Source organism: Oncorhynchus keta, chromosome 22, assembly GCF_023373465.1.
Source record: "Oncorhynchus keta strain PuntledgeMale-10-30-2019 chromosome 22, Oket_V2, whole genome shotgun sequence".
NCBI lineage: Eukaryota > Metazoa > Chordata > Actinopteri > Salmoniformes > Salmonidae > Oncorhynchus > Oncorhynchus keta.
Window position 1 is genome coordinate 12,293,419 of NC_068442.1, and position 14,989 is coordinate 12,308,407.

The 14,989-nt window shown below is 43.7% G+C and overlaps 1 protein-coding gene across 2 annotated transcripts in view; it reads left to right on the plus strand.

The window, feature by feature from the left end:
- The window catches only part of tspan9a (tetraspanin 9a), a 286,905-nt gene that overhangs the window by 39,423 nt on the left and 232,493 nt on the right, over positions 1 to 14,989 (plus strand). The gene's annotated exons all lie outside the window — the stretch shown is intronic.

Genomic DNA, 14,989 nt, shown 5'->3' on the forward strand with positions numbered 1-14,989 from the left:
TAAACAACACAATGTAACTCCAAGTCAATCACACTTCTGTGAAATCAAACTGTCCAGTTAGGAAGCAACACTGATTGACAATACATTTCACATGTTGTTGTGCAAATGGAATAGACAACAGGTGGAAATTATAGGCAATTATCAAGAGACCCCCAATAAAGGAGTGACTCTGCAGGTGGTGACCACAGACAACTTCTCAGTTCCTATGCTTCCTGGCTGATGTTTTGGTCACTTTTGAATGCTGGCGGTGCTTTCACTCTAGTGGTAGCATGAGACGGAGTCTACAACCCACACAAGTGGCTCAGGTAGTGCAGCTCATCCAGGAAGGGACATCAATGCGAGCTGTGGCAAGAAGGTTTGCTGTGTTTGTCAGCGTAGTGTCCAGAGCATGGAGGCTCTACCAGGAGACAGGCCAGTACATCAGGAGACGTGGAGGAGGCCGTAGGAGGGCAACAACCCAGCAGCAGGACCGCTACCTCCGCCTTTGTGCAAGGAGGAGCAGGAGGAGCACTGCCAGAGCCCTGCAAAATTACCTCCAGCAGGCCACAAATGTGCATGTGTCTGCTAAAACGGTCAAATTAAAAAACAGACTCCATGAGGGTGGCATGAGGGCCCGACGTCCACAGGTGGGGGTCGGGCCCAACACCGTGCAGGACGTTTGGCATTTGCCAGAGAACACCAAGATTGGCAAATTCGCCACTGGGGCCCTGTGCTCTTCACAGATGAAAGCAGGTTCAGACTGAGCACATGTGACAGACGTGATAGAGTCTGGAGACGCCGTGGAGAACGTTCTGCTGCCTGCAACATCCTCCAGCATGACCGGTTTGGTGGTGGGTCAGTCATGGTGTGGGGTGGCATTTCTTTGGGGGGGGGCTTACAGACTATTTACATGTGCTCATCAACAAAGAGGTAGTCTGACTGCCATTAGGTTCCATAAAAGAGATGAGATCCTCAGACCCCTTGTGAGACCATATGCTGTGCGGTTGGCCCTTGGTTCATTTTCCTAATGCAAGACAATGCTAGACCTCATGTGGCTGGAGTGTGTCAGCAGTTCCTGGGGGGGGGACAACACACAACACCCTGCTACATCTCAACTCCCCGTGGAGTGAAAATGTATGTGATCGTAGGTGCGGGGAAGGACGACAGAGGCAGAGAGAAATACTGTTTACAGGGAATTTATTATTCCTAAACACAGTATGTTGATTGGAAAAATCGGAAAAAGGGTCTGGATGAAACCAAAGCAAAGAAAGTAAAATTTAAAGAGTCCCCTCTCCTACATTAGCACTTCTTATCTAACCTTAAGCACCACCTGGCGCACTAACCAAAATACAGGGGGTATTTTGCCCAGGTCTTCCCTAGTGTACATAGACAGATTACATACTACAGGTTAGTATGCACGCAGACCTCTTGCCTAAACACTCCCAAGGTGCGTTCCCCTTCCCCCCCTGAGAACAAATGAAACAGAATAATAACTAATACTTAATGAACAATTTCAATAACCAAAAACAAGTCCTATTAGCAAACACATACCTCAGAAGGAGCAGCTACAAAATAATATCCACAAAACCTTTACTGACCGCCACAAAAATCAACACATGACATAAAAAAAAAAGGTCCTCTCTGACAAAGGAACATAGTATAAGTTGGTAATTGAAGAGACAGCTGTTTCCCCTGATGAGAGGGAGGGGTCAGAGAGCCAATCAGCGATGGGGCAGACCAATCAGCTACTTTAGGATTCCAGGAAGCCATTTCCTAAAATACACACACATACAAATCCACAACAACACAGAAACTGGGGAACGTAACAAGCCCTGTCCATATAGGCCAATTCCCACGAGTGTAAATGACATACTTTCTTCCAGTCTTGTGATAGCCTATTTATGTGTACCCTAATAATTGTGAAGCATTTGTTTTTGTGTACCCCATCAAACTTGAATAATTGTGAAGAATTTGTTAGTTGTAAGTTTTTCAAAGGATTTCAGTATCTAGGCCATGGCGGCAGATAACCTAGTGGTTAGAGCGTTGGACTAGTAACGGAAAGGTTGCTGGATCGAATCCCTGCGCTGACAAGATAAAAATCTGTCTTTCTGCCCCTGAGCAAGGCAGTTCCTGGATGTCGATTATGGCAGCACCTCTCTGATTGAGGGGTTGGGTTAAATGCAGAAGACACATTTCAGTTGTACAACACACTAGGTATCCCCCCCTTTCTTTGAAAAATAATGAATACATGAATCAAATTATCTACCAAACATAGTTTCATGACTTTGTTTTCAAATTACCACTGGGCTTCCCCAAATACGGAAACCATGAAATCCCACTTGGCTAAAAACAGGTTTAATCAACGTTGTTTTCACATCATTTCAACCCCCCCTCCCCCTAAATCCAATGACATGGTGAATTTTTGGGTTGATTTCACCTTAAGTTCACGTTATCTAAACAACTTCATGTTGAACTGACGTCTGTGGCCAATGGGATCAGATGTATTGTTTTTTAATCTGGTTAGGTTTAGGGATCCTCCTGTGTTTCATGATTCATTATGTCGTTATGTGGTGGAAAATACCTTCCTGATTTGATTCCCCTACTGCTTTAGAACATTTTATACCCTCTCTATTAGGAGGGAAAACCCTTTTGGGTATTTTGGGTAGTTTTACACACAAAGGCTCTTAATGGGCCTACCAGGAAGTACACTCCTGGGGCTAAATTAGAGGCTACCCAGAGAGGGTGGCTTGCTGCTGGAACAGGGCCTGCTTCTTTTCTGGCAGTCTCCAAGGCCCTGGGTTCAGTGGCAACAGGAAAGACCCCCCTACTCCTATAGTCGTCTGTGAGTTTTCCCAATTTGCCCAGCATCACAAGACCAAGGCCTAAACCCCAGGCAACTATGTGCACCAGGAGAGTGTTCTGTTCAGTTCCAGCCCTGGCCCTGTCTCAGTAGTGTAGTAATTAATACTGCCCCCAGAGGACAGTAGACACACATGGAAGCACACTAGGAAGCCCCGGTCCTGTCTCAGTAGTGTAGTAATTAATACTGCCCCCAGAGGACAGTAGACACACATGGAAGCACACTAGGAAGCCCTGGTCCTGTCTCAGTAGTGTAGTAATTAATACTGCCCCCAGAGGACAGTAGACACACATGGAAGCACACTAGGAAGCCCCGGTCCTGTCTCAGTAGTGTAGTAATTAATACTGCCCCCAGAGGACAGTAGACACACATGGAAGCACACTAGGAAGCCCTGGTCCTGTCTCAGTAGTGTAGTAATTAATACTGCCCCCAGAGGACAGTAGACACACATGGAAGCACACTAGGAAGCCCCGGTCCTGTCTCAGTAGTGTAGTAATTAATACTGCCCCCAGAGGACAGTAGACACACATGGAAGCACACTAGGAAGCCCTGGTCCTGTCTCAGTAGTGTAGTAATTAATACTGCCCCCAGAGGACAGTAGACACACATGGAAGCACACTAGGAAGCCCCGGTCCTGTCTCAGTAGTGTAGTAATTAATACTGCCCCCAGAGGACAGTAGACACACATGGAAGCACACTAGGAAGCCCCGGTCCTGTCTCAGTAGTGTAGTAATTAATACTGCCCCAAGATTACAGTAGACACACATGGAAGCACACTAGGAAGCCCCGGTCCTGTCTCAGTAGTGTAGTAATTAATACTGCCCCCAGAGGACAGTAGACACACATGGAAGCACACTAGGAAGCCCCCATAAGAGGACGTTCATAAAGGTTACAAGTAATAAGTTACATTTGGGAATCTTTGAAGTCTCAAGCATCAAGGCTTCCTCTCTAGTTTTAATTCATGTCAGATCTAAACCAGAATTACCCTCTTTGACATTAATAAGAGAGAACTTGAGGTTCAGGAGCTCAAATTAAAACTAGGTACACCAGGTGCTAGGACAAACTGTGAAACCAGGGTGCAGAGCAGAAGAATAATTACATCTGCGTCTTGCTGACCAAGAGCGAAGTGTCCCGTCAGCAATTACCAACAATAAGTCCCTCCAGCTCACACAAACTTTGGCCCAGAGAAGCAGTGTTTTCATTAACTGAGCTGTGAACCCACGCTTGGTATGCCGGTCAGGCTGGCTGGTCTGAGAGTGTATGTGTACTGCCCAGTGCCCAGTATAGTAGTGACCTCTGGCAGGTAGTTTCCATGCTGCAGTGTTCCCTATTGGGAACTCAGTAGCGTAGCAACATCTGCTACTTGCGTCAGCCCAGTGAAAAGGGGATCACCCAGGGAAATATCTATTACCTGGGGGGAAATTGGGGAGGGAAAAGCAAATAAAAGCCCAAGGTTGTCACCATAAATCCCCACAAGGAGGTAGAGCTGTGCTTGCTGCCTTTTGACTGAACCCCACTTTTTTTTCTCCAAACTTTTTAAATTCTGCTTTTTTTTTATCCTTCTCTGCCCACCTCCACTCCTTCCACTCTTGAGGTGTTTGAGGAAGACATTTAATGGACTTATCTAACATCTTTCAATTCTATTCTGCTCTGTTACTTTGCATATCCTCTCCTCCTCATGACCCGTGTTAAAATGATTTGATTTAACAAGCACGTGAAATTCACTGTAGCTACTATAGCATATCGCTGTCATAGATGCATGTAACACTATGGTTTTGGTGTCAGCAATTGCTGTCAAGAGGTAACCAACTGTGACTTGTTCATATGTTTGGGTGTTTCTGTGGTATGTGTGTGGGTGCGTAATATGCATGTGATGTTTTGTGTGTTGGGTATAGCCTGAAGTCGGACTTTTGTTGGAAAAACACTTTCTAAATGCTCAGACACAGGATTGATAAACTTTTGCCTGCCGACAGTACTTAGCACCTCTGAACGCAGTGTCGGCAGTCAATCTCTTTTGTGTTCACACATTAAACGCCTTGTTAAAATACTCCAAACCAGAAGGGGGCAGTAGTGTTGTTTGGCAATGCATATCCGTGCGTATTGCTTATGGTCTACCTTCCAAACTAGCTGTGCTAATGTTGCTATTTTGTAGAACGCCCTTGTTGATACTAGCCAGATGACCACAGGTAGATAACTACATATCAAGATGATGAAGAAAAAATGTAATTCAATCTCCATAATCCCATACTGCCAGTGCCAGCCCAATGCCAAATGTTTACCTAGCTAACATTAGCATATTCGCTAGCTAGCAAAACATAGCTAGCTAGCTAAGGACACTGCACTCGGTAGCTAATTAAGGCATCGGTTTCATGGAAACTAGCTAATCCGTTGTGATTTAATTATAATGTCAATACTAGCTAGCGTGGAGGAAGCATTTAGTGTTGTGTGCATTGCGTCTGTGCACCTAGCTAGCTACCATCCCATAGTCTACATTGCATATGAAGTGTGATTGGCTCATCCATGGATGTATGGACAAAATGGACTTTTTTGGAGTTGGCTCCCCCATGTGGGAGTTTGTGCTCTCTGATTGGCTCAAAGTCATGTCCTTTCTAGGGAGTTTTTCCTAGCCACCGTGCTTCTACACCTGCATTGCTTGCTGTTTGGGGTTTTAGGCTGGGTTTCTGTACAGCACTTTGAGATATCAGCTGATGTACGAAGGGCTATATAAATAGATTTGATTTGATTTGATGTTGTTGGACCGTGGCCACTGAGGAGCATTGGGATTCTACAAGTAGAATCGGTAGGTTTGTCGCTACAGGGTCAACACGTAGCAGGTACCACTTTTTTTCACAAGTGTTTATTGACAGTGAGATTCTCGGTGTCTCATTTTCAAGGTTATGATCTTAGTCTAACATCCCGTTGTTGAATTGTTATTGTCAGCTAGACACCCACTTGTCTCTCAAGTCTTTGTATGGCCAATGCCGTCTCTGTCCTGACACAACCCTTTGCACTGCACATGTTACAGCAGCTACACATTCTGCGATACATATTCTGTTGTAAATGCTGAGAGAGCTAGCGAGAATAAGAGCGCAGGTGAAGGGAGGGTGTAGGAAGACATAGTTGTGTGGCTGCATCAGCATGGGCACAGTGCACATTAAAGTCAAACTGAGTAGGGTGTCCTATTTCACAGGCTCAGTTATGTGTTTTGTGTTATAACATCAAGACCTTTCTTCTTGAAGTCACAGTGCCGTCAGAAAGTATTCACACCCCTTGCTTTTTCCACATTTTGTTCTGTTACAGCTTGAATTTAAAATGGATTAAATTGAGATTTTGTGCCACTGGCCTGCACACAATACCCCATAATGTCAAAGTTAAAAAAAAAAAAAATTAATTAAAAATACAAATCTGAAATGTCTTGAGTCAATAAGTATTCAACCCCGTTGTTATGTCAAGCCTCAATAAGTTCAGGAGTAACAATGTGCTTAACAAGTCACATAATAAGTTGCAATAGTAGTGTTTAACATGATTTTTGAATGACTACCTCATCTCTGTACCCCACACATACAATTATTTGTCAGGTCCCTCAGTCAAGCAGTGAATTTCAAATACAGATTAAACGACAAAGACCAGGGAGTTTTTTCCAATGCCTCGCAAAAAAGGGCACCTATTGGTAGATGGGTATAAATAAATAAAAATCGGACAATGAATATTCCTTTGAGCATAGTGAAGTTATTAATTACACTTTGGATGGTGTACCAATTTCATTTTCAATAAACGTGCAAAGAATTCTAAAAACACGTTTTCACTTTGTGCGGCACAAAACGCCAGTTTAGGTTCTGCCTGTGCAAGAGTTGAACTATTGTCGACCCTCTGACCTTTGAGCAAATTGCTCATACTTCTTAAGCCAATCTTGTACTAGAGCGTCCAAATACCAATGTAATTGGTGGTATGCCCCTCAGTCTCTGTAGTTATCCTGTTATTGGCTGGTGAACTTAATCCAGTAGGTTCATTATTATTAGTGGTCGCAACAGGAGATACAAAGCCTAAAGAGAATTTTATGTCAACACTTTGAAATGTATTGTTTGCAGGGTGTTGTGTTATTTATTGTTTAGATATTCTTTTCACGAGGATCCAGCACTCTTTAGTAAAAATAAGAAGTGGGTATGTTATTGGCCATTATAAATAGTTTTATCCATCTACACACCACTGTGTATTTGACTGCAAGATGTGAAATTGAAGTTGAAATTGAAATGTGAAATTTTGTTGCCTATAATTTAGAGCGGCAATGTGAAGAAGATGAATACACCTTCTTTGGGCTTTCTTTTATTAGACCCCTGCATCGCTAGTTGGAGGACAATGGAACTTCAAAACTAGGCCAGTCACTACAAGTTTCTATTCCATCCCATCACTGGCACACTGCCAAAAGCTCATGATAGGGGAAATCTGATATGAGCTTTAATTTAGTATCTTCATGCACGACAGGCCAGATCGGCAAATAGGAGGGACACAGTTGAGCAGGTATTCATCTCTGCTACTTTTCCTTACTAATTTTGGTTTTACCAAGAGGGCTGATTGTGTTGCCTCTCCTCTGCGGTGCTCTTCTGTTTGCACTTGAAGAGAAGGACAACCCTTTAGAGTGTCTTTTGAGTGAGTGAAGATTAGTGGGACTTCTTCTTTCATTTAATACATTTACAGGGTACAAATGACTCTCTACGGGTCTCTGTTATAGTCTGTGTTATATGCAGTCACACATACTCTGTTATGTTCAGTTAAACGTATTTGAATCACACATGCTATTTTTAAACGGATATCTGATTTCAAACTGTGTGTTATTATTTTCACACCGTTGCCTCACTGGAGCCCACTGGGCACCCCACACCAACTCATTCTAGTTACCGCTCCATTCTCTTATTCTCACTCCATGTGAATCGTCAGACCCTTGGCCCTAATTCTCTTTGCACTGGTTGTTGTGTTTGTTTAAAGTCTGGATTGTGTTTGGTCTCCTGTGAGCAGTGGAATAGCAATAGAGGCATGCGAGTCAGTCAGGGATGAGTGAGTCGGGTTAGCGGGCAGTGAGGAGTTAGCAATAGAGACTCATAACAAGGCCTCTGCCCTAACCGCTACTCCCCTCTCTCCCGACTCTGTATCCCCCTCTCTCCACTCTATCTCTCATTATCACCTTGGCTGTGTACATTTTCTCATTAGCCCTGTAAATATGAGGGAGTTGTCTTGTGTGGTGTCGTTGCCGGCTTGGCTGAAGGAATATTCACACAGCTTGATTGTGCCAAGCCTGCTGCTGGTGGTGGGGCTGACATGGGCTACTAACAGTTCACTCTTATCTCCCAGCAGGCCTGCTGAGACAAGGGTCCACAGTTACACAGTCTACACTAGTAACCATCCACATAAATCGTACAGCAGGGGTGCTGATCAAGGATCAGTTTTGCCATTTAGATCTTAATTACGGTGCATTCGGAAAGTATTCAGACCCCTTCCCCTTTTCCACATTTTGTTGTTACAGCCTTATTCAGGTTTTTAGACATTTTTGCAAACGTTTAAAACATTTAAAACAGACATACCTTATTTATACAAGTATTCAGACTCTTTGCTATGAGACTGGAAATTGAGCTCAGGTGCATCCTGTTTCCATTGATCATACTTGAGATGTTTCTTCAACTTGATTGACTTGTACAGAATCCACCTGTGGTAAATTCAATTGATTGGACATGATTTGGAAAGGCACACACCTGTCTATATAAGGTCCCACAGTTGACAGTGCATGTCAGAGCAAAAACCAAGCCATGAGGTCGAAGGAATTGTCCGTAGAGCTCCGAGACAGGATTGTGTCGAGGCACAGATCTGGGGAAGGGTAGCAAAAAATGTCTGCAGTATTGAAGGTCCCAAAGAACACAATGGCCTCCATAATTCTTAAATGGAAGAAGATTGGAACTACCAAGACACTTCCTAGAGCTGGCCGCTTGGCCAAACTGAGCAATCGTGGGAGAAGGGCATTGGTCAGAGAAGTGACCAAGAACCCGATGGTCACTCTGACAGAGCTCCAGAGTCCCTCTGTGGAAAACCTTATGGAAGGTCAACCATCTCTGCAGCACTCCAGCAATAAGACCTTTATGGTAGAGTGGCCAGACGGAAGCCACTCCTCAGTAAAAGGCACATGACAGCCCACTTGGTGTTTGCCAAAAGGCACCTTAAGGACTCTCAGACCATGAGAAACAAGATTATCTGGTTTGATGAAACCAAAATTGAACTGTTTTGCCTGGAGGAAACCTGGTGGTGGCAGCATCATGCTGTGGGGATGTTTTTCAGCGGCAGGGACTGGGAGACTAGTCAGGATTGAGGGAAAGATGAACGGAGCAAAGAACAGATATAACCTTGATGAAAACTTGCTCCAGAGCGTCCAGGACCTCAGACTGGGGCGAAGGTTCACGTTCCAACAGTACAATGACCCTAAGTACACAGCAAAGACAAAACAGGAGTGGCTTCGGGACAAGTACATGAATGTTCTTGAATGGCCCAGCCAGAACCTAGACTTGAACCCAATCGAACATCTCTGGAGAGACCTGAAAATAGCTGTGCAGCAACTCTCTCCATCCAACCTGACAGATCTTGAGCAAATCTGTAGAGAAGAATGGGAGGAACTCCCCAAATACAGGTGTGCCAAGCTTGTAGCGTCATACCCAAGAAGACTCGAGGCTGTAATTGCTGCCAAAGGTGCTTGAACAGTACTGAGTAAAGGGTCTGAATACTTATATAAATGTGATATTTCAGATTTGTGGTTATTTATACATTTTCAAAAATGTTAAAAAAAATATGTTTTTGCTTTGTCATTTTTATTGATTTATTTCACCTTTATTTAACCAGGTAGGCAAGTTGAGAACAAGTTCTCATTTACAATTGCGACCTGGGGTATTGTGTGTTGATTGATGAGGGGGAAAAAAACATTGAAATACATTTAACGTAACAAAATGTGGGATGCTGGCCTTCTAGGCAGAATTGCAAAGAAAAAAGCCATATCTCAGACTGGCCAATTAAAATAAAAGATTAAGAAGGGCAAAAGAGCACAGACACTGGACAGAGGAACTCTGCCTAGAAAACCAGCATCCATCCATTGAGACTGGTGTTTTGAAGCTAATGAAGCTGCCAGTTGTGGACTTGTGAGGCGTCTGTTTCTCAAACTAGACACTCTAATGTACTTGTCCTCTTGCTCAGTTGTACATCGGGGCCTCCCACTCCTCTTTCTATTCTGGTTAGGGCCAGTTTCCGCTGTTCTGTGAAGGGAGTAGTACACAGCGTTGTACAAGATCTTCAGTTTCTTAGCAATTTCTCACATGGAATAGCCTTAATTTCTCAGAACAAGAATAGACTGAAGAGTTTCAGAAGAAATATCTTTGTTTCTGGACATTTTGAGCCTGTAATCAGACCCACAATGCTGATGCTCTAGATACTCAATTAGTCTAAAGAAGGCCAGTTTTATATAGCTAGTCAGTTAAGAACAAAATCCTATTTTCAATGACAGTCTAGGAACAGTGGGTTAACTGCCTTGTTCAGTGCGGTTACTAGTCCAACGCGCTAACCACTAGGCTACCTGCCATCCCAATTATTTCTTCTTTAATCAGAACAATAGTTTTCAGCTGTGCTAACATCATTGCAAAAGGTTTTTTTAGTGATCAATTATTAGCCTTTTAAAATTATAAACTTGGATTAGCTAACACAACGTGCCATTGGAACACAGGAGTGATGGTTGCTGATAATGGGCCTCCATACGCCTATGTAGATATTCCATTAAAAATAGTCATTTACAACCATAACAATGTCTACACTGTATTTCTCATCAATTTGATGTTATTTTAGTGGACAAACAATTAGCTTTTCTTTCAAAAACAAGGACGTTTCTTAGTGAGCCCAAACTTTTGAAAAGTAGTGTTATGTTAGAATCACCTTCGTCAGCGAGTACAGCTGTGAGTGTTTTCTTAGGTTATTGTCCAGCTGAAAGGTGAATTCTTCTCCCAGTGTCTGGTGGAAAGCAAACTGAACCAGGTTTTCCTCTAGGACTTTGCCTGCGCTTAGCTCCATTCCGTTTATTTTTCTAAGCTGAAAAACTCCAGAGTCCTTTACAGGCATACAGATAATTATATGTGTGTGGTACAGAGATGAGGTAGTCATGTTAAACAGTATATTATTACAAACAGAGTAAGTTCACTCTATGTCCAAAAAGCAGTGGATGTAACCCCGAACACATACATCATACTGAACAAAGTGTTCTCCAGCTCAGGATCAAAGGCCATGATGATGATGATGATGATGATGAATGGCGCATATTACACTTGGCTGGTAGGTAACAGGACCCACCTAGATTGGGATGGTTTTTATTGTAGATGAGTGGATGGAGAGTGTGTGGAGCATCAGAGCAATATGGTGTGGTCTGTAGAAGAGCTTAGGGGACTATCTAAAGAAGGTTATTTAACAAGGAGGTATTTGTTTTGATGGGCTGAGGCAAGGTTCAGATTGTATGCTGGAACATTACTGGTGATGTTTCTGAATCACTACTCCAAGGTAAACGACCCCCCCCACTACATGAACCGTTTCTACCCCAGAGTAGATGGCTGTAACATATCTATTTTCATTATCGAATAGGCAATCGACCAGTCTGTGACTCTTGTGGTAGTGAGCATGTTGGATACGGTTGGAGAAGTCAAAGGAAGCGCAACCTCTGATTGTGTTTCCTCGCAATGAGCGCCATCTGGTGAAAGTGACGTAGAACTACATAGGAGTTTATGTCTCCTCTAGGGAAACCCATCCGTTGCTTTTTTGTGTGTTGCCATGGTTTCACCTGTTACTTCTAGCATAATAATAATAATACATGCTTTTTATCAGACACTTTCATCCAACGCGAATTACAGTCATGTGTGCATGCATTTGTCATATGGGTGGCCCTGGGGAACAAACCCACAAAACGGTCGTCACAAGCGCCACGCTCTAGTAACTGAGCCACATAAGTCCTATGTGTGGCTGTAGACCAACTGAGTGCAGTCAATTCCATTGAAATGTTTTTATTACACTGTCAACAATACATACAGTGTTTGTTTGAGAGATGAGACTGCTGCTAAATCGAGCTGTTCAATCATTGCAAAACAAAGTGCATTGAAGAAAACAATCTGAATGTACTGCGGATGTTATCACTCAGCCGGTACAGATCACACTTTTCCAGATCAGATCCAGGGCCAGTGGATAATTGGATATCTGGGAGGCTGAGACAGAACATCAGAGATGCTGTCTGCTGAAGCAAAGCGCTCCCCTGGGCCATTCAATCATATCCTACTAAGAGCCACTGGACCTACCTCCATGTCTCAAAATCAATCTTCTTAGGACAAAATGATCACTCGGTTGTACTGTATGCAGTATGAATGATACTCCCGACTGTACCACTAGAGGGTAGTAGTGTAGTCTCGGTGGCAGAGTCAGTGAAGACGTCATATTGGATTGGGTGGTTTGCACCAGCACTTGCCTTATGTCTAGGGTGTAGTTGATGGCTTTGGATGTAGTCAAATTGAGCTATATCACTTCTGTGATCACATTTGAACAAGAAAGCTGTTAAAGTTAAATATGCAATTTGCATTAAGCAAACTTCAGAACCCTGTTCAATTGGAATAACGTATGATTCTGCAGTACTGACTGACGGGCAGAGAGGCCATGAAGGCCCTGACTGCAGATTGATTGGCGTCTTTAAGTGACTCAGCCACTCTATTTCAGGGGTCCCAATCAACCGTCTCATGTGATATGTGAGGCCAGAAGATCTACTGGTGATTTCCATCATAGATCAGCATTACTTGCGCCAGTCAGTCAGTCAGTCAGGGGCAATCAAACCATGATGAGATCTGATCTGCCAGTGGCATTCCGTGAACCCCTGCCCTGCCCAAATCAGGAGAAGTGAGCCATCCACCATCCCATAGCTCTCTCTCTCTGTGCTCCGTATCGATCCCAGTTTGGGCTGAGTTCATTCTGTCCTCGATGCCCTGTCATTAATCTCCGTCCCCTCCCTGGTTCGTCCCCCACTGACCCCCTGTCTCAGTCCGGAGGGGCCAGCTGGGTGGGATGGCGTTAGCTGGAGTGAATGCAGGCAGGCGCAGGCAGCCGGCGAGGCTTGTGACCGACCCAACAGGCTTTCACATAACTAGCAGTGTATATGCCGGGGCGCGAGGGGGTAACAGAATCCCAACGTGATGTGCTGGGCCGCTTAGAGGGGTAAATATAGCAGCACGGAGAGCAGCAACGTTACTGCAGGGCTGGAGCTGAGGCCCACGCTGCCTCTCTGTCTGACCGTCCCTCTCTCACTGCCCCTCGCCCTTCTGGAAGAGCTCAGAAGGATAGAGAGAGCACTGCTGCGATCACAATATGAATCTCCCAACTTGCCCCATTATAAATACATTGCAGTAGGGTTACTGGCCAAATGGCAGGATGTATCACGTTGCGCATCATGAGGCATGGAGCATCTGTTGGCACGTCTTTTCTCTGCATACAATGCACTTATTCCATTTCAAGTACAATACCATTTCCCCATGAATAGAAGTGCTGTGGTAGAATGTATTTTCCACATTTCATCTAGTTGGGAGGGGGGTCCCAGTAAGGCTGTATAGTATATAGTGTGACTAAACAGACCATATATAACCGTCCTGGGGACTGACTGACCTGCCCTTGGGAGAGTAAATCTCTCCACTCTGAGTGGGGCTTGAACTGCAGCCACCCTGCATCTCGCCCTGCAGTGCGTCAGCGGGCTATACTAGTCCAGTATCAGAACAAAGGCCATGACTGCAGATTGATTGGGGCTCTTTAAGTCCAAACCATGATGATGATGCAAATGTTTATTATTACCACGCGCTGGTATGATTACCCTTCCTTTTATGGGGCCGTTAAATGTGTTGATAAGTGATCGTCTTACATCAGGGTGTCATATAATAGGCCTCATGCTTTCCCATGTGCCATTTTGTTGTGGTTAAGAAAGCTAGTTTGCCCTCTGATATTGTCTGGCAGAAAGACAAAAGAAAGTGTTTTGCCTAGATGTTTTGTTTTGGGAAATAGATCCAGGACTGTCCAGGTGTGACATGTCACTATAGTTACCTCTGTCTCATTATCAGACGCGTTGAAGGGACTTTATGGGCTCTGCATTCAGCCTGGCTTGGTAAACAGCAGTCTCCTCTATGGTGACTGCATCTTCAAAGTGCCACTCTGTGGTAACGGTAACCATTGTTATCTGCGCTTACACCGATCAAGTGAACAGAAAACGATAGCAGTTTGCTTTGTAGATCGACGCAATGTCGTCGTAGCCCCAGGTTTTTTGTTTTTTAAAAATGTTCATATCTTTTCCCAATATGTCCCTCATACCATCATGGCCACTTAATCATCCCCAGCTCCCTATTGGCTCATTCATCCCCCCGGTAACTATTTCCCAGGTCGTGGCTGTAAATGAGAATGTGTTCTCAGTCAACTTACCTGGTAAAATAAGGGTTCCATTTTGATATGATAGACCTATTACAACTGATCAGTTGTTGGGGTGTAATCGTTATATCTCACGTTTATTTGTTCTTTATTACTGGGAGTTTAAATCACCTATGAAGTCATGTCAAATCTAAAAATATCTATACATCTTTGATCGTTATTAATAGGACATATTAGAATATTACCTTTGCATTCAACCTCAAGAGACACTTGCTTACATTTGTATATTAGCCTAACTACGACATTATTGTTGTATTTTGATATACTTGTAATTACAGTAGCTAATTGTATTACATCTCCAAATGGTAGACATTATGCTATTTAGAATACCAATATGCTAAAGTTGTATCATTACAGCTGTGTGCAGCAGCGTTGAATACCAATTTCTCCCCATCTGACACAAATCACATCATTTCCATATCGTTCCATCTCAAGTATTACTTGGTAATAATCCTCACGCTAAGAAAAATAGTGTGTTATGTGCTCCCCCCTTGGAAGTTTCAAGTAACCTTTTAACTTGAGATCTGGTAAATTAAATCGAGTGCAGATGTTGGAAAAGACCTTACTAATCTCCTTGTAAAAATTCAGTGGACCCCGAGCTGGTGTTAAGTTATACAGAGTGACCGTGTCACTCCAATCAAT